The sequence below is a fragment of the Anabrus simplex genome, chromosome 1, assembly GCF_040414725.1.
Source record: "Anabrus simplex isolate iqAnaSimp1 chromosome 1, ASM4041472v1, whole genome shotgun sequence".
Classification (NCBI taxonomy): Eukaryota; Metazoa; Arthropoda; class Insecta; order Orthoptera; family Tettigoniidae; genus Anabrus; species Anabrus simplex.
In genome coordinates this window covers 1,644,615,398-1,644,640,835 of record NC_090265.1, presented here as the reverse complement: position 1 = coordinate 1,644,640,835, position 25,438 = coordinate 1,644,615,398, and the positions used below count along the sequence as shown (strand labels likewise).

Genomic DNA, 25,438 nt, shown 5'->3' with positions numbered 1-25,438 from the left:
ATCAATGTAATGTATTTTTAACTAGACATGTGTGGCATACATACCACTGTTTTTGACTATATGCCCATTTTAACAACATTTTAATGTCTACATTAGCAAATATTTTTATTCAAATTTTAACTTCATACTAAGTTTCAATCAGAAGTAATGGGCCTTACAAACTGAATTTAGCTTCTAGGATGTATGCAAGCAAGGTGTTGCATTGATACCTCAATCAGAAATGTTCAAGCCAGTGTTCTATACTTTCATGTGACTAACCAATAGCCAATTGTGTACATAGTTGAACTTGCCACTGTTGAGTTACACAAACATATGTGTGTTCCATATTATATAACCTAAAATTGGATGGTAGTAGCAGTAAGGTGATATGTGTCTTCATGAACGATGCACACTAGTCATGCATTAGACATACCAACATTAATGATCAGTCTAAATTAGTCCAAACTTTTACCACTATATGTGATGTTTTTATGAACAATACAATTTTTATTGCATGTCAACTGAGGATGACCCCCTAGGGGTCGAAACTAGTCTTGACTATTTGACTATATTTACTTGCTTAATGTAAAATAAATTTGTATTGATAAGGTGGAGATTTGTATATATATTGTTTTTCTGTAAAACAAGTGCTTGACGAAAGTGATATTTTCAATATTTTATGATATTAGTTTATGCGCAAATGGATACATTATTGAAATATGAATTCAAAACACCACCTTATATTTCATTATGATTAGAGTTCGTTTTACGGTCTAGCGATGTTCCCGCATATTTCAGATTCGTGTTAATACGTAAGATTGTCTACATATTAGTAAAGTTGTCTGTTTAGAAAACTGCATTTTCTCTTTCTCAGTAGTCTTTTGTGGTAAATGGAACAATAATTTTACATTTGAGTAACTTTTGACAAAATTTATCAATTAAAATAAAATTTCATAAGAGCTCCCATTTACATTATTGTAATTATTACTATTATAGAAAAATTGTTGTTTTTATATCATACTCGTTTTGTAACTGCAATGCACATTTTATATTAGCAAAATAGGGTAAATATAACATTATTTAAGAAAACTGTACTTGCTTAGTTATCCGTCAGACCTTTCCTCCATTCTTAAAACATGGTACAATATATAAACAATTTCAAAATCTCAAGTGATAGTAGCCATGATACAAACAGCGTTTTTCAAAATGAGATGCCCACACAAGCAGAAGGAAAAAAGAATCATGCAAATATCTCCTACAGGTACAGAGATATATGTTTTAAAAATCGGTTTAAAAATACCTAGTCCAGAACGTTTGTTAGGGATATTAAGGTCCAGACTGGAATGGGTTAATAAATCCACAATGAGCAAATATGCAAGTAGCACTGCATCATATAAACTAGTGGTACAATAATTACACTATGTATAGCAGCAGGCCGTACGTTTTCAGTATCCAAGTGCACTACGTAGAACAAGAAGAAACTGAAAAAAAAATCACTAAGTAACAAGCCTCATGAGTTATAGGGCCCAAAAACTGGTGGCTTTCTGCAAGTAGAAGAGGAGAAACTTCTGGAATGTGCAACATCATGTAACTATGGTAATGCTCAATCAATCAATCAATCAATCAATCAATCAATACTGATCTGCATTTAGGGCAGTCGCCCAGGTGGCAGATTCCCTATCTGTTGCTTTCCTAGCCTTTTCCTAAATGATTTCAAAGAAATTGGAAATTTATTGAACGTCTCCCTTGGTAAGTTATTCCAATCCCTAACTCCCCTTCCTATAAATGAATATTTGCCCCAGTTTGTCCTCTTGAATTCCAACTTCATCTTCATATTGTGATCTTTCCTACGTTTAACGGCCATTCAAACTTATTCGTCTACTAATGTCATTCCACGCCAACTCTCCGCTGACAGCTCGGAACATACCACTTAGTCGAGCAGCTCTTCTTCTTTCTCTCAATTCTTCCCAACCCAAACATTGCAACATTTTTGTAACACTACTCTTTTGTCAGAAATCACCCAGAACAAATCGAGCTGCTTTTCTTTGGATTTTTTCCAGTTCTTGAATCAGGTAATCCTGGTGACGGTCCCATACACTGGAACCACACTCTAGTTGAGGTCTTACCAGAGACTTATATGCCCTCTCCTTTACATCCTTACTACAACCCCTAAACACCCCTCATAACCATGTGCAGAGATCTGTATCCTTTATTTACAATCCCATTTATGTGATTACCCCAATGAAGATCTTTCCTTATATTAACACCTAGATGCTTACAATGATCCCCAAAAGGAACTTTCACCCCATCAACGCAGTAATTAAAACTGAGAGGACTTTTCCTAGTTGTGAAACTCACAACCTGACTTTTAACCCCGTTTATCATCATACCATTGCCTGCTGTCCATCTCAACATTTTCGACGTCGCGCTGCAGTTGCTCACAATCTTGTAACTCATTTATTACTCTATAGAGAATAACATCATCCGCAAAAGGCCTTGCCTCTGATTCCACTCCTTTACTCATATCATTTATATATATATAAGAAAACATAAAGGTCCGATAATACTGCCTTGAGAAATTCCCCTCTTAATTATTACAGGGTCAGATAAAACTTCACCTACCGTAATTCTCTGAGATCTATTTTCTAGAAATATAGCAACCCATTCAGTCACTCTTTTGTCTAGTCCAATTGCACTCATTTTTGCCAGTAGTCTCCCATGATCCACCCTATCAAATGCTTTAGACAGATCAATCGTGATACAGTCCATTTGACCTCCAGAATCCAAGATATCTACTATATCTTGCTGGAATCCTACAAGTTGAGCTTCAGTGGAATAACCTTTCCGAAAACCGAATTGCCTTCTATCGAACCAGTTATTAATTTCGCAAACATGTCTAATATAATCAGAAAGAATGCCTTCCCAAAGCTTACATACAATGCATGTCAAACTTACTGGCCTGTAATTTTCAGCTTTATGTCTATCACCCTTTCCTTTATACACAGGGGCTACTATAGCAACTCTCCATTCATCTGGTATAGCTCCTCCGACCAAGCAATAATCAAATAAGTACTTCAGATATGGTACTATATCCCAACCCATTGTATTTAGTATATCCCCAGAAATCTGATCAATTCCAGCCGCTTTTCTAGTTTTCAACTTTTGTATCTTATTGTAAATGTCATTGTTAACATATGTAAATTTTATTACTTCTTTGGCCTTAGTCTCCTCCTCTATCACGACATTTTCCTTGTAACCAACAATCTTTATATACTGCTAACTGAATACTTCTGCCTTTTGAAGATCCTCACATACACACTCCGCTTGTTCATTAATTATTCCTCGAATGTCCTTCTTGGAACCTGTTTCTGCCTTAAAATACCTATACATACCCTTCCATTTTTCACTAAAATTCGTATGACTGCCAATTATGCTTGCCATCATGTTATCCTTAGCTGCCTTCTTTGCTAGATTCAATTTTCTAGCAAGTTCCTTCAATTTCTCCTTACTTCCACAGCCATTTCTAACTCTTATTTCTTTCCAGTCTGCACCTCCTTCTTAGTCTCTTTATTTCTCTATTATAATAAGGTGGGTCTTTACCATTCCTTACCACCCTTAATGGTACAAACCTGTTTTCGCATTCCTCAACAATTTCATTAAACCCATCCCAGAGTCTGTTTACATTTTTATTTACCGTTTTCCACCGATCATAATTACTTTTTAGAAACTGCCTCATGCCTGCTTTATCAGCCATATGGTACTGACTAACAGTCCTACTTTTAAGACCTTCCTTTCTATCACACTGTTTTTCAACTACCACAAAAACATACCATCTATTACTTCCAGTTTCCCTATAGAGCTCATCTGGTTTTATCAGCACGTCATCCAGGATATTTTTCCCTCTGGTTGGTTCCATCACTTTCTGAATCAGCTGTCCTTCCGATATTAACTTATTTGCCATTTGTTGGTCATGCTTCCTGTCGTTCGCATTTCCTTCCCAATTGACATCTGGTAAATTCAGATCTCCCGCTACAATCACATTTCTTTCCATCCCGCTACAATCACATTTCTTTCCATGTCGTTTCCCACATAGCTGACTATCCTATCAAATTATTCCGAATCCGCGTCGGTGCTACCCTTTCCCGATCTGTACTCCAAATATATCAAGTTGCCCATTATCTTTAGAAATGAGCCTTACACCTAGAATTTCTTGTGTCTCATCTTTAACTTTTTCGTAGCTTACAAATTCTTCTTTCACCAGAATGAACACTCCCCTCCCATCCTTCCTATCCTATCTCTACGATACACACTCCAGTGCCGTGAGAAAATTTCTGCATCCATTATATCATTTTTCAGCCATGATTCAACTCCTATTACAATATCTGGTAAATATATATCTATTAAATTACTTAATTCTACTCTTTTCCTTACAATACTTCTACAGTTCAACACTAACAATTTTATGTCATCCCTACTTGATTTCCAGTTCCCTGTTCCCTTATCACCGCTCCCTAGGCCATCCCGTTTCCCTTAATGTACCTCCCTATTAACCTTCCAAACAAATTTCCTAACTTATACGTACCACTGCGGTTTAAATTAAGGCCATCTGAGCGCAGATCCCTATCTCCTACCCACCAGTTAGGATCTAGAAATTTCACTCCCAGTTTCCCACATACCCACTCCATAGTCTCATTTAAATCCCCAATCACCCTCCAGTCAGTATCCCTTCTACACAGTATTCCACTAATAAAAATCTCCGCTTTCTTAAACTTCACCTGTGCTGCATTTACCAGATCCCACACATCTCCAACTATGTTGGTACTTATATCAGCTTGCCTTACGTTGTTGGTACCAACGTGAAACACTACCACCTTCTCCTTCCCCTCCTCCCTCTCTTCTACTTTCCTCAACATCTGCCTCAACCTAATTCCTGGATAACACTCTACCCTGGTACCCTTTCCTCCACACACTTTCCCCACGTGTCTAACGATGGAATCCCCCATGACCAGAGCCTCAACCCTACCCACCTCATTTGATCCCCTCCCCTCCTGGTCAGCCCTATCTTTCCTGATAGCCGCAGAAGCTACTTCCTCCTCCCTTTTCTCCTTCCCATGACCCTGCTCCACCTGTCTTTTCCTATCCTCTACTCTACGTTTTCCTTTCCTACCTTTTCCCTTCCTCCTACTTCCACACATCTCACCAACAGTTCCCTGTCCCTCATCTTCCCTCTGTTGTTCTACCTGGAGATAAGTGAAACAGTTTCAATAAAACTGAAGACATGTTAGACAGGAGTGCTTCTCTGGAAATAAGCAAGTGGTAACAGCAATAGCAGCAGTTCTTACCACAGCAGCGACAATGAATACAGTGGAACCTCGATCAGTTTCCCGGAAAATACGTTTTCCCGGAATATGCGTTCAAATTACGTGGTCCTGCGAGCACCTTAATTAAATCACGAGGTAAAAATCCCGCAGTATCCATTCCTCGAAGAAACGATTTCCCGGACCAACCGTCCAGAAATTCCAGTCCCATCAACGCTAAATCCTCGATCAATCATTTTTTAATAAACTGTATCTCACGAAAGGACGGCTATGGCATACTTATGGATCTTGGCGTTAACGCCCCGTCATTGCGATAATTAGAGAAAGTACTGTACAGTACCGGTACCGGAAAAGAGATCGGCGGTAAACTTGCATAAGGGACCATCTTAGCATTGCAAGTTATGAATCTCATTCCGTATTGACGGTTATCACTTTACAAAAGAAAATATTTATAAAATCCTCCTATCAATACAATTCAAGTCATCTCTTAGATGTCTATATTAGAGAGGACTTTGCACCTCAATGTGTTTTTAACTCACTAATCATGATCACTGTCACTTCACATCATTACGTTTTTTAATTTGTTTGTATATTATGTAATCATTGTTTTACTACCGAAGATGGCCTTGAGATTAGGCTGAAATATGTATAGACTTTGCTTCATCTAACAGATGACTTGAACTGTATTGATAGGAGGATTTTATAAATATTTTCTTTTGTAAAGTGACCATCTTAGCATCTCATTCGGGTAGTATTTTTTAGAGAATCTTGGAAAATTATAAAGCAGAGTGGCCACAACAATTGTAACAAGACACTGCGCATTTCGACAGCTCTGCTTAAAGACAGAACGAGTTTCGTCAAATGTTCGCACTTATAAAACGTCCATATTATGTCCAGGGTTAGATGTTTTTTTTTTACATTTTTTCGATCGTACTACCGAACAGGTTTTCGGCACTTTGCTCAGGGCACTGTAGAGTAACTGGGCTTTCAGGCAGGAATCGAAACAGCTCCTTCTTAACACAAATTCAGTGTATTTGATATTAACATACATGATTATGTTAGCGAGTCCAGAACAGATGTTGCACCTTACATTAAAAAAGAAAGCCATGGGAGGTCTTGGGATTGCTTATTACTGTTTAGGTCCTAATGTAAGACTGGGAATTTTACGTGTTTGTGTTAAAATACCAAAAACCGCAGTCATTTTATTTGCGCACGTTACATTTAAATGGTTGGTATTTCCAACTCCTACTGACGTGCAGCTAGCGCGCTTTCCAGATGATCTCAAGGTCACGAATAACCGTAATTTCAGAAGTTTTGATGATATTTCTTTTATCCTTCCAATTTGGACTTGTGACAGGCAGAAATGGATATAATGCATTCGAGAACTTTTAAGAATCAGTACTAACATTTGATACCATGTTTTCGAGTTCAACATAACCTTTAAAAGTTGATGTAGGTCTAATTTGCGTGGTACGAGATTTCCAGAAACCGACTACGAACAGTATACCGGAGACCGAATAACAATGAAACATTAAGAAATGAAGGGATTTCGCCATCATGTTGGGTGCTTTTGTATCTAATGTGCTTTATTTTATTAGAGGAAAGAATTAAAAACTACTTGTGGCCGATTGTCGTTTGGCTTGGTGTTATTAGATTTTTCGAAGAGTTTGGCTAGACTAATCAAAGTTGCTGAACTGAAAGAAGTTTTCACGGGAAACTGACAAAGATTCCCTTGTAAAACTGAAAATAAAGTATCGAGATTTTGACCTCGCGTACCAGTAATTAATGCGGTTTCGCGGTCCAACATGCCTGCCTCTCATCCAGAGGGCCCGGGTTCGATTGTAACCAGGTCAGGCAATTTTACCTGGATATAAGTCTGGTTCCAGGTCCACTCAGCTTACGTGATTACCTTTAATTGTGGAGCTATCTAATGGTGAGATGGCGACCCCGATCAAGAGAGCCAGGAATATCGGCTGAGAGGATTCGTCGCACTGACCATGCTTCACCTCGTAATATGCAGGCCTTCGGGCTGAGCAGCGGTCGCTTGGCGGACAAAGTCCCACTGGGGCTGTAGTTTGGTTTGGTTTAGGGGTTTTTGTAAGATTATAATTATACAAATTTCATTGTTGTGATGTTTAGCCAAATTGTTGATGGTTTTCATTCATTCCCAGATTTTCCGTTTTCCCGTGTTGTACGTTTCATTTTCATGGTCTGTCGGAAAACGGAGAATCGAGGTTTCACTGTAGCATACGAAGGATGTATGCCTGTATACTACTATATACAGATGTGACAGGTACTTTAGCTCTTTCATATTTACTTTGCTTCAGGTGCTATTAGTAGTTCATACAATAGGAAGATCTCTGATCCAAATAATACTTCAAACACGCATGTTCAACGTGCCAGTTGTAAGCATATGTTCTGGACAGTTCAGAAGAAAATTGATGCAATACTTTTACTTTGCAATGAGATCTGTGAAAGAGCAACTGGCAGAAGACACTCAAGAAGGGATCCCTCTATTATAGGAATCACAACCAGGGAAGTACAGCCAAAACTGGTTAGGACGTTTTTGAGGGGACCAAAAATAATTTCATAACGGGGGAACATGCTAAAAAATGAAAAACAATTACGCAGTTAAATCTAAAGTGTGGATTGAACGTAAAAGTAATTACAATGGAAACAGAGAAACAAGTGTTTACAATTATAATTAATGAAATAATTTCTATATGCAAGATTTTGAAGAGTGTAGTCTCAATCTTATACACTCAAGCCTTCCATCTGGTTGAGATATGTCAATGACACGTCCGTTATCTGCCCCTATGGTGAACATGAATTATCCATATTTTTGGATCACTTGAACAGCATACATCCAATCATTAAATTAGCAATGGAGAAAATGTAGAGGATGTATGCCGTTCTAGGATGTTTCTGTTCAAGGGAATCAAATGGAACTTAGGTAGTTTGGTTTACTGTAAACCCACCCATACTAACCTATCTTCATGGGTGCTCTCATCACCATCCTTGCCAAAAGCGTGCTGTGCTTAATACCCTCTTCAGGCGAGCCCGGGAAGTTTGCAAGGATAAATTAAACACTGAACTTCAGTTCCTAAGCAGAACATTCCTGAGCAATGGCTACTCAAGAAAACAGATTCACTAAGAGCTACATCCTAAGCTGAAAGACAGATTATCACATGATTCTCGTCCTTTGTGTCTGGCCTTCTTGCCATACATACAATCTCTCATGAATAGGATTAGCAATATTCTCAGAAGACACAACATAAAGACCATTTTTAAGTCTAATATCATAGGCAGTTGCAGATCCCACTGGTTTAAACTGTCCTGGAAAGTATCTGATACCTTGCGCCTGTGAATCGGTTTTATGTTGGCCAAACATGTAGGAAGGTAGCAACGAGGGTTAAAGAACCTCGAGAGCACTGACGTCTTTGCTAGCAAGAGAAGTCTGCTGTGGCAGACATAATGACTATCATTTTATAAGCAACTTCTGTCATTTATAAAGAGAAACATTTTATACCTAGAATCATTCATGAAGTGAAAGAAACTGCTAACCGAATAATTTTTACTAAGGTGACTGCTATATACCGGGATCATAGCTAACCTCCATCATTAACTCTTCAACATCTTTCTCCTCAACTCCGGAGGCCTAGGAATGAACTAAATTTCGAACAGGGTGTCCATTTCGAGTCTGCTTGCTATGGAGTGACAGTTGTCAATACATTATTTGTTACTGCCCTGACGACGATCCTCGTCGCAAGTTCGAAAAGCGCCAGCAGATTATTAACATTATGCGACTGAATATCCAAAATTTATAATTATGTCATTTAGTGGTCGTGGAAGTCTACGTATTTAAATAAATAACACATTTTAACAACACCAACATAGTAACACATCAAGTAAAAACATTCCTTAAAACACAAACTGTACACGATGCTTACAACTATGTTTTAAGTTATCGCAGAAATGTCCAACACCTGGGCGATATCCACAGTTTCATTTGTTGATTACAATCCATTCTTTTATAATAAATTTTAATATTCCATCATTTGTAAACTGTATAGCTTTCTTCTGAATGCCCTACAAACCATCAAGCGTAAGCACAGAAGGCCTAATTTATGTATGCTTCCAGGCCAAGAGCCTTAGACGGTTGAAGCCCTGGCCTTCAAACCTGAATTTGACATTCAATCCTGGCTCAGCGCAGTGGTATTTGAAATTGTTCAAATCCATCAGTTAATGTCCACAGATTTACTGGCACATAGAAGAACTCCAGCAGGACTAAATTCAGGCACATTGCTGTCTCCGAAAACCGTAAAATTCGTTGGTTGGGCGTAAAAAACATTATTATTATTATTATTATTATGTACGCTGTTATACAATTCAATTATGAACATAAGATTAAGCATCAGCTGTATACGTAAAATTAAGCATAATTGTGTTGCGCTACTGTTGCGCAATCCAAACCACCGAATATTAATCCAGCTTTAGGACCACACGCTACGACGTTCCGGGGCTATGACATCAAGTTCTCTAGTAAATCCTTACCCAGGTTAGTTGTCTTTGGCGCGCCATGGGCTTAACTTGGCCGAGAATACAAAATTTCTTATAGTGGGAGTTACGAACGACCAAAGAGTTAGTATGTTCACAAGTCATTACTAAAGAGTGACATAAATGTGCCATCCATGTATTTAATAAGACATGTATTTAATAAGACATGGGCTGGGACTTTGGAATAATGATGTAACCAGGGAAACATGCTAGAGAGGGACATCTTAACCAGTTTCAACTGTATATAGTTATAACCAGGACTGGAAATGTTTAGAAACTTATCGAAAAAAGTAATCCAGCATCAAATCAGGTAATTTCTACACAATTTAAAGTGTTGAACAGTTTAGCACGTGTACAGTCTGTGCAACCAGAGAATGTTTGGCTGAAAACTTACCAGCCAACTTGAGATCTCGAAGTCTTATTCTATCTTTCACTCATCAAGGCTGTTGATCTTCAAAAAGCTGATACAAAAAATGCAGCAACATATATAGATTTTGAGACTAATATCAATAAGAAACATACCCCTCCAACAGGGGAACCAGAACAGTACTCTAATGTTACATACATTGTCACTTGTCTCTTTTAAGCTTTTCAAGGTTATAAGAGTCGTATTTTCCAAAATAATTCCACTCAGCTAAGGCAATAAATTCACCGAGTTTAACTGAAATCTTGCCAAACGTTCCTAAGCTAAAAACAGCAGGAAGTACCAACCAATGGATATATTAGTCTGAATCATTCACTAAAACAGATAGCTCACAACAGAAAGTAAGCTTTCTCCTTCCTTTACTACAATAAAAACAAAGAACAAACTATAGGCAGGTCATTCCTTTCCTAACACACATTCTGAAGTCCTGCAACAATAACCCACAAATTAATAACATTCTCCTACATGAAAGAGAATAGTGTGCACGAGCTCCGACTAGCGAAGCATGTATGCAAATGCCCTCGTGCACAACATTACATTAGGCCTACACTACAATCGGAAACCTACGTTAAATAAAATAAATATGGTTTCACTACTCAACAGCTTAAAAACATAAGTCGATTCCAGAATACAACAAATGCAACTGTATAACATCACGGATATCAATCAAGTATTCAGTCGCATACATATATACATACATGAGACTAGACAAAAATTAAAGAACAAGCCGCTAGATGTAACAAGCAAAGTAAAATGCAGAACAGATTCCATGGTATGAGACACAATCTCACTATGCTTTTTCATTCAGAGCCATATAGAGCAGGGAAAATTCTTGAAAGGAATATGACTGTAATAAAAGCAGGGAGGAAAAATGCAAGCAAACTACCAAGACATCAAAATTAAAGCATGGAACATTAAAATACAGGCTAAGTAACTCAATAACCTAAACATACCATTAACTGGCAGCTGATTGGAAGGAGAAGGGCCCCAATGCCCTGAAAGCACATAATGCCACTTATCGTAATATGACTCCCCATTTATGAGAGTTTCTGAACTCTGAATGCAATACTGACAAGAATAACCTTAAGAGGACAGATCTTTGCAAACAAAAATCTGTAATAGATAGCCTGAAGTCCAAAATAACACAGAACACATTCCCCATTCTACATACAACATTACATTTCCAGAGAACTCTCCATTATTACACATTTCATGAAATTTAATAATCAAATGAAAAAATTACACAGTAAGGCCCGGTTTCATCAACACATGTTAGTACTTAACAAGGTGTTAAATCATTTTAACATACGATTTAACAAAATTTGAGTTTCATCGACAACTGTAAAAATTAACAGATGTTAAATTGCGTATTAAAGTTAAAATCAGCCATTTCCAATGTTAAATGGCTAACATTAGCATTTAGCAACCTGTTCCAAAATGGCTGCTGTGAATCTCGCTTTCGAGACAGAATTGCTCTATTTAGATCTTTTACAAAAGAATCCTGATCGAAGAAGAGTTCAGCGACGTAATAACTTTGAAAATTTGACGGATGTGGAATTTCTTCATAGATACAGGTTATCGAAAATAGTCGTTGCTAAGGTTGTTGACGAAATTCAAGTGAGATTAGAATATCCTACGAAGAGAAACTTACCTCTTTCTCCAATGTTGCAGGTACGGATAATATTACGAGTTTTTGCTACTGGTTATTTTCACATAATGACCGGAGACAATGCTGGAATTTCTAAAGCCACTCTTAGAAGAGTTGTTTGTCGAGTGTCTGCAGCAATAGGATCCATGAGAAGGAGGTATTATATAACATTCCCTTCAATAGAAGAGCGCCGGCAAATTATCCGCGACTTCTATGAAATAAGCCGTTTTCCTGGTGTTTGTTCTAGGTGCAATAGATTGCACACATGCATCACCTGGAGGCAATTGGGCCGAAATATATCGGAATCGGAAGGGATATTTATCTGTTAATGTACAGGTGATTAGTGAGCCTAACCTCCAAATCAGGGATATACTTGCTAGGTGGTCTGGATCTGCACACGACAATACAATATTTAATAACTCCTATATCGGAGCACAGTTTGAAGTGGGACAATTAACGAAGTGATTTGGTTAGGTGACAGCGGATACCCGCTAAACAAGTAACTATTAACCCCATTGAAACACTCGGGGACTTTCCCCGCACCTCGTCCTTTTCTTTTATCGTCAAGCCATCTGTGCGCTTGCACTCAATAACTTATATATATTTACTAATTCACTTAACAATGCTTTTTCGAAGGAGGAAAAATTAGAACTACAATTCTTTTTCACTACACGCGCCATATTTTACAGCTATTCTCAAACAAGAGCGCATCGGAGCGCGCTGTAAAACAGCATGTTCATACCACTGCCTCCTTGATTCGCACCAGTTCGCAATATTGGGAGAGTTAACAGTCGATTAGTTAACATTTCACAAGAAAAGTTTGATGAAACGCAAGAAACCTAACAAGATGTTAGATTTTTAACTCCATATTAACTAACTACTTGTTAGTATATATTTAACATGTGTTTATAAAACTGGGCCTAAATGTTTGCACACAGTTTTGATCTACATGCAAGAATCTTTGCACATGGAAGTCACTTTATGTGGGGTTGACCTAGATCCAGAAGAGTCATGAAGACAATGGGCAACCTATAGCGCAGTAGCCCTTGAAATTTAAGTTTGCAATTGGAAATCAACAGTTCTGATAAAACACCTACATAATATGCAAGTCACAACCTGCCTTATGAAATGGCAGCCTATGGAGAGGCCACCGACACACCTCTCACAATCCACCTCAACATGTACATGCTGATCTACTTTAATCAATGAAAAATTAACAAAAGGGTAAATGAATAATTTGGGAAATATAAGGTTCAGAAAATAATAGTGGTCTAGGGAGACGGCCGAGATGACAACCGATGTGGTTTTGAAACAACACAACTGTCAGTACCACAGGCAAAAACCACAGGAAAACCCAGAAAATAAGATCCAGCATGTGCACAACCAAGTAAACATGAAACTTTCACTAAAACATGGATAATTTATTTGCCACAAAACTGGCGGCATATTGGTGCATTGTTCTAGTAACATGACTCCTAAGCCTAATATTCACACTTATTAAAAATATCTTCAATTTCATTGCGTAAATGTTAGTGCCTGTCATTTCTGTGCCTTCTGTGTCTCAAAGTTTTAACATAACGCTACCCTAAAACTAGAAAGTAGCAGCAGACTTAAGTTAAAAGACCTCTAAGTTTTCTAGAATTGAACACATTACAAAATTTTGGCCAAACTGAATCACATTCGGATAATTGACGCTTTTCAGTAACTGATCACTGAATTTTATGCAGAGCATTCTTAAAAGTCTGACCATACATTCAGCATCTATCAGTAGCACTAACACCATTGTGCCCTTAGAACATATCAGGCCAAAAATACACATTTCAAAGAAAATTTGGGTTATTGAACCATCAATGATATACATGGACTTGCTCAAATTCGCAACAATGTATTTCAAGCAAGTGATATTTCCCATAATTGTTCTCATTGCATGTGCTAATAATTTCCTTAGAATGAACAGTAGCACTCTCTTAATAGTACTGAAGTTGTGTATTATGGTGAAGTGTGGAGGTGTAATAATAATTTCACAATAATGCTAAGATTTCAAATGTCCTGGAAACAACTGAAAACCTATGTCCTGAAGCAATGATGGCACCACTCTTTTCACGTTTATTTTGTGTTAGACAACTTAAATAAATAAATATGGTCTGCACATCCACAACATTCGGGGACCTATGCAACAAATTATTCACAAATGATGTCTAGCTGACAAATAATTTAAGGAATGATTAAAATGTCAAATTACAAAGTAACTTCGTAACAGCTTAAGCCCCCATTGATAAAGTATAGGCCAGCAAGTGTGGTTCCGATGACTTTACAAGCAGAACACAGCAAGCCGAATTGGTATTCTTAACAAGGTTGTTCTTTTTGAAATAAATAGTTTTCAGACTGGACGCCACTGACTGGAACCTTTGCTATGTATTGCTATTCCTTGAACACACTCATCATGGATATTTGATGTAAAGTAAATTGTATTTCTAGCTTGCATAAAAGCGAACTGAAGGTTTTCAGGTCACACCCACCCTCTAAACAATGCAGATAGGCTTCTTCAATACACAGACTGCTGCCAATATATTCACTCCTCCAAAATGGCTTTCTTGTAACTAAAATCTAAAATGTTGTACACATGTGTTTTGGTTCTCTTTAGTGCTTTCAGATTTTTAAGCAAACTTAATATAAGTTCATTACGATTCATTATGAAACGATATGTGTGGAAATTAAGCAATGAAGGAAAAGCTTGGCAAAAATGTGTTAGCAGAAGCCCAGGCACATGCTGTTAATGGCGGTTAACTCTTAAAACGTCCAGGAATGATTAATTATTGTCGCATAACATGCCATGAATGATATACATGATTCCTGTCCTTAAACTTCTAGTCTCAAGCATACGATTGTTTACAGGGAACTAAAACATATTTAGAGGAACATTTGCTGAAATTTTCAAGAAAATACCATTCTTTGTTATGAAGTTCTTGTTTATAATAATTGGGGAAAAAAGTGGTATCTTCATACGTGAGGAGATCTGGACAGTAAAATATGGCGATTACATTCATAATCTTTGTTATGGAGAAACACAGATACCTGAAAATTATTTATAATATTAAGAGAACTGAACGCATTTCCATTTAAAATAATCCCCCATTTAATAGCTTGCAATAGAACCACAGAAAGTGTTAAAAGAACAAACATTCCTTGACCTTTGCTGGAGAGGAGGCCCCTGAAGCTACAGAGATCATTTTTGTGTTACACTGTACTATAGATATCCCGCTACTCCCCATTTGAGATACAAAACAATGTTAGATTCAAAGTAAAAAAGAAATTGCCAAGACTGGCTGAAAAAATAAATGTTAATATTGATTTCAATCATACAAAACAAATTCAGAATTTAAAAACAAAGACAACAACATTATTGTTACAAAGGCAGATAAAGAGGGTTCCACGGTCCTATAAGACAAATAGTTTTACAAGCAAAAAACAGAAGAATTTTTTAATGATACAAGTTATTAGATAGTTAACAAAGAACCCACTGTAAGAATTCGGCGAAATTTAAAAACTTTTCATTTAAGTTCTACTTTTCTCTTCAACGAACAAGAGCAACACAAACTTTTGAATATGAACCCCAATATGCCTACGGCCAGAGCTTTGCCAAAGAATCATGACACCCCAATGCGTCCCATTATAAATTGTAGGAACAGCCCTACCTATGAAGTATTGAAATTCATTCATAGGCTTTTAAGAAAACATTATGTATTCAATAACAAATCCCCCCTTAAGAAATTCAATTAATTTTTGCAAAATATTGAAGAAATATGATCTGCAACCCAACCATATTTTATGTTCTTACGATATCACAAACATGTTTCCAGGCATTCCCACTGAAGACATCGTTAAATTTATCCATGACATCATCAACACAGCGGCCTTAGTAAAACGAAATTGATGAATTCATGCAGACATTGAATTTCGTTCTAAACAATAATTACTTCTTTAATGAAAAACACTATCAGCAGAAAGACCTAGCTACGGGAGACCCTCTTTCTGGCATTCTAGCGGATATTTACGTGGATTCGATAGAACATACAAAATTATTTCACAAATAAAGGGTATTTGTTTATGGCTCAGATTTGTTGACGATACTTTCGTGACCATCAATAAAGACATTACTAATAGTGGCGATATATTAGTTTCACTAAACAAAATATACCCTAATATCAAATTTACCAAAGAAGATGAGGTCAAAAATTACTTTTTAGATTTAACAGTTACGTGCCTGAATATTCTTTAGAATTTCAAATTTTTACGAAACCTACTCAATCACCCATAACTATTAAAGATTCATCCTTGCATCCTAAAACTAGCTGCCTATCAGCCTAATATATAGGGCACTAAAAATTCCTCTTTCACCAAAAAGTTTGGAAATAGAACTGAATTATATAAAACAATTAGCTCAGTTCAATAGCTTTAAAATAAATACAATCAATCAATTAATAAGATCAAAATTAGGCTATCTTCCAACCTAGTCCCGGAGAAGAAATCAAAGAAAAATAGCTACGCCACAATTACGTATAAAGATCAAAATTAGGCTATCTTTCAACCTAGTCCCAGAAAAGAAATCAAAGAAAAATAGCTACGCCACAATTACGTATAACAGCCCGCTATTCATCAGATCATTAATGTTCTAAAAAAAAGTCAACATAGCCTTCAGAACAGTAAATAATAACCAGAGCATATTCCTGAACCACAATAAGGTCGATAATATTTACTCAAGATCTGGTGTTTATAGGTTAAGGTATACACAGTGTGGGTTCATGTATCTTGGTCAAACACGGAGAAGCTTTTACACAAGGAATCTGGAACATTACAATGCTTCCAAACATAAGTATTCACCAATGAGCCAGCATATGAGTGAAATGGGACATAAATTCACCTCAATAGAAAAAGATTTGACGATCATTAGAAGCCTAGGAAAGGGGAAATTATTGAATGAGATGGAAAACTTTTACATTTATTTAGAGCAAACTTACAATAAGAATAATAATCTTAACGACGTCATTGATAACAAAAATCCGTTATATGAGGCAACTGCGAGGTTAATCCAGGCTGTAAATCAGTATATTTCAGCATGCCTGCGCCCCATTTACCTCCCCTAATGCTAGGCCCGCCCAATCCAATTCGAGTTACGCCTCTCTAGCAATAACACAGGCGCACAAGTTAAAACTCTCTCCCTTCCCCTATACGCTCCGCCCCTCCGTTACCGCATCAATACTTCACTAGAAGTAACAAGGTTAGTCGTTCAGACACAACTGGAACAACTGGATCCAGTTAACATCTGACTGGACAGGTAAGTTCGTCCAAATTTATGCGGTTTAACACTTTCATCCTTATAATTATTACGTGGGCTCTACATTCATCATTCTAAATTCTTTGTTTTTCTTTCTCTTATTCAGTTACAGTTAATACTCCCAAGGTAGAACAATGTACCAACGAGAATATTAATCCCACAAGAATGGAACAAAATTCCAAGAAACATTTTATCAGATGAGCACCTGACTAATGAATAATATTGACAATATGTTCCAACATACACGTTTCTAACCTCTAAAATATTACCATCCAACCATGCTTCTTTCTAATGGGATATCCAAGCCCATCAAGATCAACATTATACCACAGTTCCGGTTTTGTAGCTGTGTACTTACGACATAAGTGACCATAACCACCTCTGAATAACACAATTCATCCATACAGTTGGAGAAGTTCCAATTTACGCTTTGGACTAGAGGTGGGCACTATCGACTGAAAACCACTATCGACTAGTTGAGCGATAGTCCCTTCAAACTATCGACTGAACAGTCGAATGATTTCAGTCGAAAGAAAGTATTCATATACCGCAAGTAGTCAGTCCATGAAAAACATTCGAATGTTTCCAGTCGAAACCCTCCGTATCAAAAGTAGAGACTCGTACTTTTACGAATTCGACTGATTTTAACGCAATTTACCAATAATTAGAAATTACTTGTATAGACACCCATTAGAACAAAATTAATGTTCTATTGAGTGACTTACAAATTTATTCAAAGGGACCCACGTTTGCAGCTGAGGACTCATCACTCCACATTAGGAATAAGAAGCTGCACCACCTGGATATACCAGGTCAGTATTCCATTTACTGACAGTGGATACCATATCCTTAATGCAGTTTTCCATGGGGTTTTCTACATTCATTCCTGGTAAATACCACAATAGTAATGTACCTTGGGCGCACACCCCAATCCCAGACTTACATAATCACACTATCGAGGAATTCCCAGTTGCGGAGGTTAAAATCCGATTTACGCACTCGTCCGTACACGGCGCTAATAAAAAGGGAAATGCCCGTAATACCAATTAGCATCATAGGAATGGTCTTTCTTGGTGCTAAATGGACGGTGAAACGTAGAAAGACGACAGTGAGGCTCTATTCCCGAACAGTGTTGCTGCTGTAGTACACAATCAAGATATATATGAGACTAGCCAAACACACTACTACTGTATTTTCTAGATTATTATTATAGTTATGCAGATTATTTTATAGTTATGCCTTATTATTGAATAACATAATTAATATAAACAAATATGCAACGAAATAAAGAGCACATAAACGACAAGAGAAAATCGCCACATGAAGTATGAGCCTATAAAGTTAACATATTATATATTACATATCCGAAATGACTATAAATCGATAGTTCCATTCGGTTCCGCGTCGCTGTGACGGGAGTGCGACTGAATTCAGTCGACTTGTTTTGTGCTGACTGGACAGTGAAACGTGGAGAGATCCGTGACGGGAATGCGACTGAATTCAGTCTACTTGTTTTGTGCTGACTGGGCAGTGAAACGTGGGGAGATCCGTGACGGGAATGCGACTGAATTCAGTCAACTTGTTTTTTAAAGTAGTCAACTGTTACGATAGTTTAAACTATCGACTAGTTCGATAGTTTATCAGTCGATAGTGCCCATCTCTACTTTGGACTATTCCTAGTCATTGTAATGATAATTGTAATTGCTTCCCTGTCACAAATTCTGGATTTTAATTATGTACACATTGTAAATCTTTGTAAATATCACCTAAATCACAACTTTCTGTAAAAAAAATTTTAAGCATAAGACAATTGTATTTAGTTTTAGTTATAATGATTAACTGGTTTAAAGACTTGACCTTAAGATTATTATTATTAGGCTGAAGATGCCCAAAAATAGGGCAAAACATGTTCCTAATTAGTATATGTAATTCATGTAGGATTTAATCACTACAGAGTATAATTGTATTGAATAGGTGGACACACTAATTTTATTCTTGAAAGAATTTTACTTATAAATCACATTATGTCGGAAAAATTGTATCGGATGTTTCCATGTTCTGGTGGGATAGTTTTTATGCGTGTTTTCAATAGTACGTTTTCTCGCTTAACATGTTTTTCTCCTTGTACCCTGCAGAAACGTCTTAACGGGGCTTTACTGTATAGACATTCTGTGCATGTTTCCATTCAATTTAAGTTATGCCTCACACAACTTTCGACTAATGGGACATCAGAATACAGGTAAATTAGTGCCATCTCACAAAACAATGTATTATAAATAAATTATAAATACTGAAAACTACTAACCCAGTCCTTAGGTATGAAGTACAGTAGAAGTCTGTTATAGCGAGAATTCACAACGTCGTTATATCAGATTTTTCATAAATGTCTGGTACAAACCTTGCATTCATTTAAACTGGTATGCAAAGGCAATCAGTGTGTTAAGAACTTTATTATCATACTACGGTTTAGTCAGTTCTAACATTTCAAGACAATATGAACGCGTCTGCTAAGTTTCGTTCTGAACAATTGTAGTAGTACCACTCCAATGGTTTCTGTGGTAAACATTTCCCTTTTCTTATTGAAACAGCATCATCTAACATAACCTCATTTGTATCACGGAAACACACTTAAAGCAGCAATGGACTAATAACCTCTTCACTAAAAATTAACAAGGGAATCGCCTTCCTGGAATTTAACCCTACACTAAAAAATAACATTGAAAATACCAAGACTATGTGGAGGATGATCAAATTGTTCCCGATCAAATGAAGCGATGAGGTCTTCGAATCGATTAGCTGCTTGTTATGAAGCAAAAGAAACCCTCTTCTGAGCAAGCCACGCCATTTGTTTTGGATTGCACGATGGGAATTTATGTAAAGTCTCGCAGTAAGTCTTTGTATGTATTGTTGTCACACCAGTAAAAAACCCACGAACACACCCTGCCTATCCCCTAACACACTGCACACAAGTTTGCGAGCTGAAATTGTTATTTTGCACTTCACTTTCCTGGGTGATGCTGTCTCCATTCCATGAATTGCTGTTTTGATTACTGTGTAACATAAGCCACCAGTGGTGTAACTAAGAAAGGGCACCCCACCCGTGATGAAACATTCTGGGTCCATTCCTCAATGCCAGAATGATGTTTCCTGATATATTGATAAGATACTAGTCATATTATAATTAACTGAAACGTACCAAAATTTTCTGAAACTCAAGTTGTTCTGCAGGTGCTGTTATGACCAATAAAGTGAGATAATGTTGCAGCACTGTACAGAAAACAGGGACACTACTACCAATAGCAGATTTGTACTATCAGATGTTCAGCCAGTTCTTCTACAGTTCACACTTTTATTTCCTAATATCCAACGACAATGTAGCAGCCATGATGTTTCAATTACATTTTTCGCATTGTCAATTCCAAAATCACACTGTCAAAATGTCACTAACAAATTTCAAAATCATTCTGTGCTGAAATGCAAATAATGCAAACATTGCATTCATCTGACTTTCATGCTATGTTTTCACTTAAATTTTCAACCAACACACCAGATTCAGATTTATCATAATACACAACACTACAGTATAACCCCGATTTTGCATGACCTCGATTAAACATAAACCTGCATTTAATGGAAAAAATTTGAGGTCCCAAAAATTATTCCCTAAGAGCATTGCAATTTTCGATTCTATTTAACATAAGTCATAACAGGGCAAAACCCGCATTTATTGCTAAAGAAATGTTAAAATTCTCAAATATTTACTTTTTTCGTTGTGGTCATGGGACATTAGGAACCTATGAAAAAGACGTCATTAAGCTTCCTAATGATGATTCAAGGCAAAAGAGGAATAGAGTGCTAGCACTTGCGGCTAAAGTGAGATGGACTCAGATGCACATCCGACCACGGCTGCTGTAGCAGAAGAGAACCCCCGTTTTAATGACAACGTTATCATAACCTTCGAAAATTCCTGTATTAATATGTGCAATATCGTTCGGTTACAATCAGAACCCTTTTACTGATTCATCCATTATTACGGGCAAATTCGGGCCGGTTAGTTTTTATCAGTTATATACACACACCCTACCAAATACAGTATATGACTCTACTCCAGGGTTTATATGGAATGTGATCGATCATCCTCCGTATAGATTCCTCGCTTTGCGGGAGCGAGTCGATCTTGAGCGAGCCTGAGGTCTCATACTTCCGACTCCTCTAAACAAACATTGGCATAACATGTTTTCACAGTAAGTGCAAAGCCAGCAGTTTTTAACTCCTTAGAAATAACGGCTGAAGCAAACGATTGCTTAATTTTAAAACTATCTACAGAAATAAAATAATATATTTCTCCTTCTCAAGATACAGTGGTGTGCATTACTAATTTCAGAGACCTGGTTATGTAATTTCGCATCTTGTTAAATTTCAGAGAGGCTGTTCCTGTATAAATTTATAACGAAAATATTCTACAGGGAGCTTGAAATAAGTTTTCATAATACGTGCGCGATTAATGTACTGTAGGTTACGCGACGCCGTTTGAAACAAGAAAATGGATATGTTTGCCACAAGCCTCTGGAGTGATGCCACTACATTTTAAGAATGAAAATGAATATGCCTGTTCAGACTATTGGAATTGTAAAGTACGTGTGCTAATCAGTAAGCTGCTGCTTGAAAAACATACGCGAAAATGTTTAAAGAAACTGATTGCTGCTTTATACAGATTTTAACACGCTGGGCTCCACAGTGGACACCTGTGTCTATTTCTGGACTTCCTACTAGGTCACGGCGGACACGGGTGTTTGCTGGCTCAAAATTGGTACAGTACACACTTTCCCGAATTTATACGGAATTTGACCATACAGAATATCTGTCAGATCCCGTTCGGTTATAATGAGGGGCCGTATTTTTTGGTAATAACGATATGCACGAGTTTTTTTGACATCTTTTTCTTGTCTATATATGACTTCCCAGGTACTAAATATACCGTATTTTAGCAAAATGAACCCCTACTTTGGAGACAAGTAATTCAACTTCTTAAAATGTAGGCTTTGTATAAATATATACCACACGGCAGATGACCGAAATTAATTTCGAAGTATCAGTGATTTATATATCTATTTCTATAACAATACATACATACATTATCATTATAGACTGTTATGCCTTTCAGCGTTCAGTCTGCAAGCCTCTGTGAATTTATTAAACGTCGCCACAATCCTCGATTTGCAACTAGTGTTGTGGCCTCATTTAGTTCTATACCTCTTATCTTTAAATCGTTAGAAACCGAGTCTAACCATCGTCGTCTTGGTCTACCTCTACTTCTCTTACCCTCCATAGCAGAGTCCATTATTCTCACAGGTAACCTTTCCTCCTCCATTCGCCTCATATGACCCCACCACCGAAGCCGGTTTATGCGTACAGCTTCACCCATCGAGTTCATTCCTAAATTAGCCTTTATCTCCTCATTCCGAGTATCCTCCTGCCATTGTTCCCACCTGTTTGTACCAGGAATCATTATTGCTAATTTCATGTCTGTTACTTCTAACTTATGAATAAGATATCCTGAGTCCACCCAGCTTTCGCTCCCGTAAAGCAAAGTTGGTCTGAAAACAGACCGATGTAAAGATAGTTTCGTATGGGAGCTGACTTCCTTCTTACAGAATACAGTCTATCGCAGCTGCGACCTCACTGCATTAGCTTTACGGCACCTTGATTCAACCTCACTTACTATATTATCATCCTGGGAGAACACACAACCTAAATACTGGAAATTATCGACCTGTTCTACCTTTGTATCACCAATCTGACATTCAATTCTGTTGAATTTCTTACCTACTGACATCAATTTAGTCTTCGAGAGGCTAATTTTCATACCATACTCATTGCACCTATTTTCAAGTTCCACGATATTAGACTGTAGGCTTTCGGCACAATCTGCCATTAAGACCAAGTCGTCAGCATAGGCCAGACTGCTTACTACATTTCCACCTAATTGAATCCCTCCCTGCCATTTTATACCTTTCAGTAGATGATCCATGTATTTTAAACTACAAACAGCAAAGGTGAAAGATTACAGCCTTGTCTAACCCCTGTAAGTACCCTGAACCAAGAACTCATTCTGCCATCAATTCTCACTGAAGCCCAATTGTCAACATAAATGCCTTTGATTGCTTTTAATAATCTGCCTTCAATTCCATAGTCCCCCAGTATGGTGAACATCTTTTCCCTCGGTACCCTGTCATATGCTTTCTCTAGATCTACGAAACAAACACAACTGCCTATTCCTCTCGTAGCATTTTTCAATTACCTGGCGCATACTGAAAATCTGATCCTGACAGCCTCTCTGTGGTCTGAAACCACACTGGTTTTCATCCAACTTCCTTTCAACGACTGATCGCACCCTCCCTTCCAAGATGCCAGTGAATACTTTGCCTGGTATACTAATCAGTGAGATACCTCGATAGTTGTTGCAATCCTTCCTGTTCCCTTGCTTATAGATAGGGGCAATTACTGCTTTTGCCCAATCTGAAGGTACCTTACCAACACTCCACGCTAATTTTACTATGAAGCCATTTCATCCCTGCCTTCCCACTATACTTCACCATTGTAGGTCTAATTTCATCTATTCCTGCTGCCTTATGACAGTGGAGTTTATTTACCATCCTTTTCACTTCCTCAAGCATAATTTCACCAACATCATTTTCCTCCTCCCCATGAGCTTGGCTGTTTGCAACACCACCAGGATAATTTTCTTTTTTACATTGAGAAGATGTTCAAAATATTCCCTCCACCTCTCCAGTGATTCCCTGGGATCTATTATGAGTTCACCTGAATTACTCAAAACACTGTTCATTTCCTTTTTCCCTCCCTTCCTAAGATTCTTTATTACTGTCCAGAAAGGTTTCCCTGCTGCTTGACCTAGCCTTTCCAGGTTGTTACCAAAATCTTCCCATGACTTCTTTTTGGATTCAACAATTATTTGTTTCACTCTGTTCCTTTCATCTACATACAACTCCCTATCTGCCTCGGCCCTTGTTTGGAGCCATTTCTGATAAGCCTTCTTTTTACGTTTACAAGCTGCTCTCACTTCATCATTCCACCAAGATGTTCGCCTTTTCCCATCTTTACACACAGTTGTTCCAAGGCATTCCCTGGCTGTTTCTACTACAGCATCCCTGTATGCCGCCCATTCACTTTCTATATCCTGAACCTGCGTAATGTCTACTGTTCGAAACTTCTCACTAATCATATCCATGTACTTCCGTCTAATTTCCTCGTCCTGGAGATTTTCTACCCTTATTCGTTTGCAGACAGATTTCATTCTCTACCTTAGGCCTAGAGGTACTTAGTTCACTACAGATCAGATAGTGGTCTGTATCATCGAAAAATCCCCAGGAAACTCGTACATTCCTAACAGATTTCCTGAATTCGAAGTCTGTTAAGCTATAGTCTATTATGGATCTGGTACCCCTAGCCTCCCATGTGTAGCGGTGAATAGCCTTATGCTTGAAGAATGTATTCGTAACAACTAAACCCATACTAGCACAGAAGTCCAGCAAACGCTTCCCATTCCCATTAGCTTCCATATCTTCCCCACATTTACCAATCACCCTTTCGTATCCTTCAGTTCTATTCCCAACTCTCGCATTGAAATCGCCCATTAGCACTATTCTATCCTTGCTGTTTACCCTGACTACGATGTCACTCAATGCTTCATAAAACTTGTCAACTTCATCCTCATCTGCACCCTCACATGGTGAATACACGGACACAATTCTAGTCCTAATTCCTCCAACTGACAAATCTACCCACATCATTCGCTCATTTACGTGTCTAACAGAAACTATGTTCCGTGCAATGGTATTCCTGATAAAGAGCCCTACCCCAGACTCTGCCCTTCCCTTTCTAACACCCGTCAAGTACACTTTATAATCTCCTATCTCTTCCTCGTTATCTCCCCTTACCCGAATATCACTTACTCCTAGCACATCCAGATGCATCCTCTTTGCTGACTCAGCCAGTTCTACTTTCTTCCATAAGCCCCATTAATATTGATAGCTCCCCATCGAATTCCATTTCGTTCGCCAAGTTGTTTCCAAGGAGTCCCTCGCCTGTCAAATGGGAGTGGGACTCCATTACTCCCATAGGTCCGAGGCTTGCTTAAAATGTTCTGAGCTCGGTCG

General features: G+C 37.7%; 1 protein-coding gene across 2 annotated transcripts in view; it reads right to left on the bottom strand.

Annotated features, from left to right (window-relative positions):
* LOC136858652 (heterogeneous nuclear ribonucleoprotein 27C) overlaps window positions 1-25,438 on the bottom strand; it is a 251,789-nt gene that overhangs the window by 140,054 nt on the left and 86,297 nt on the right. The window lies entirely within an intron of this gene.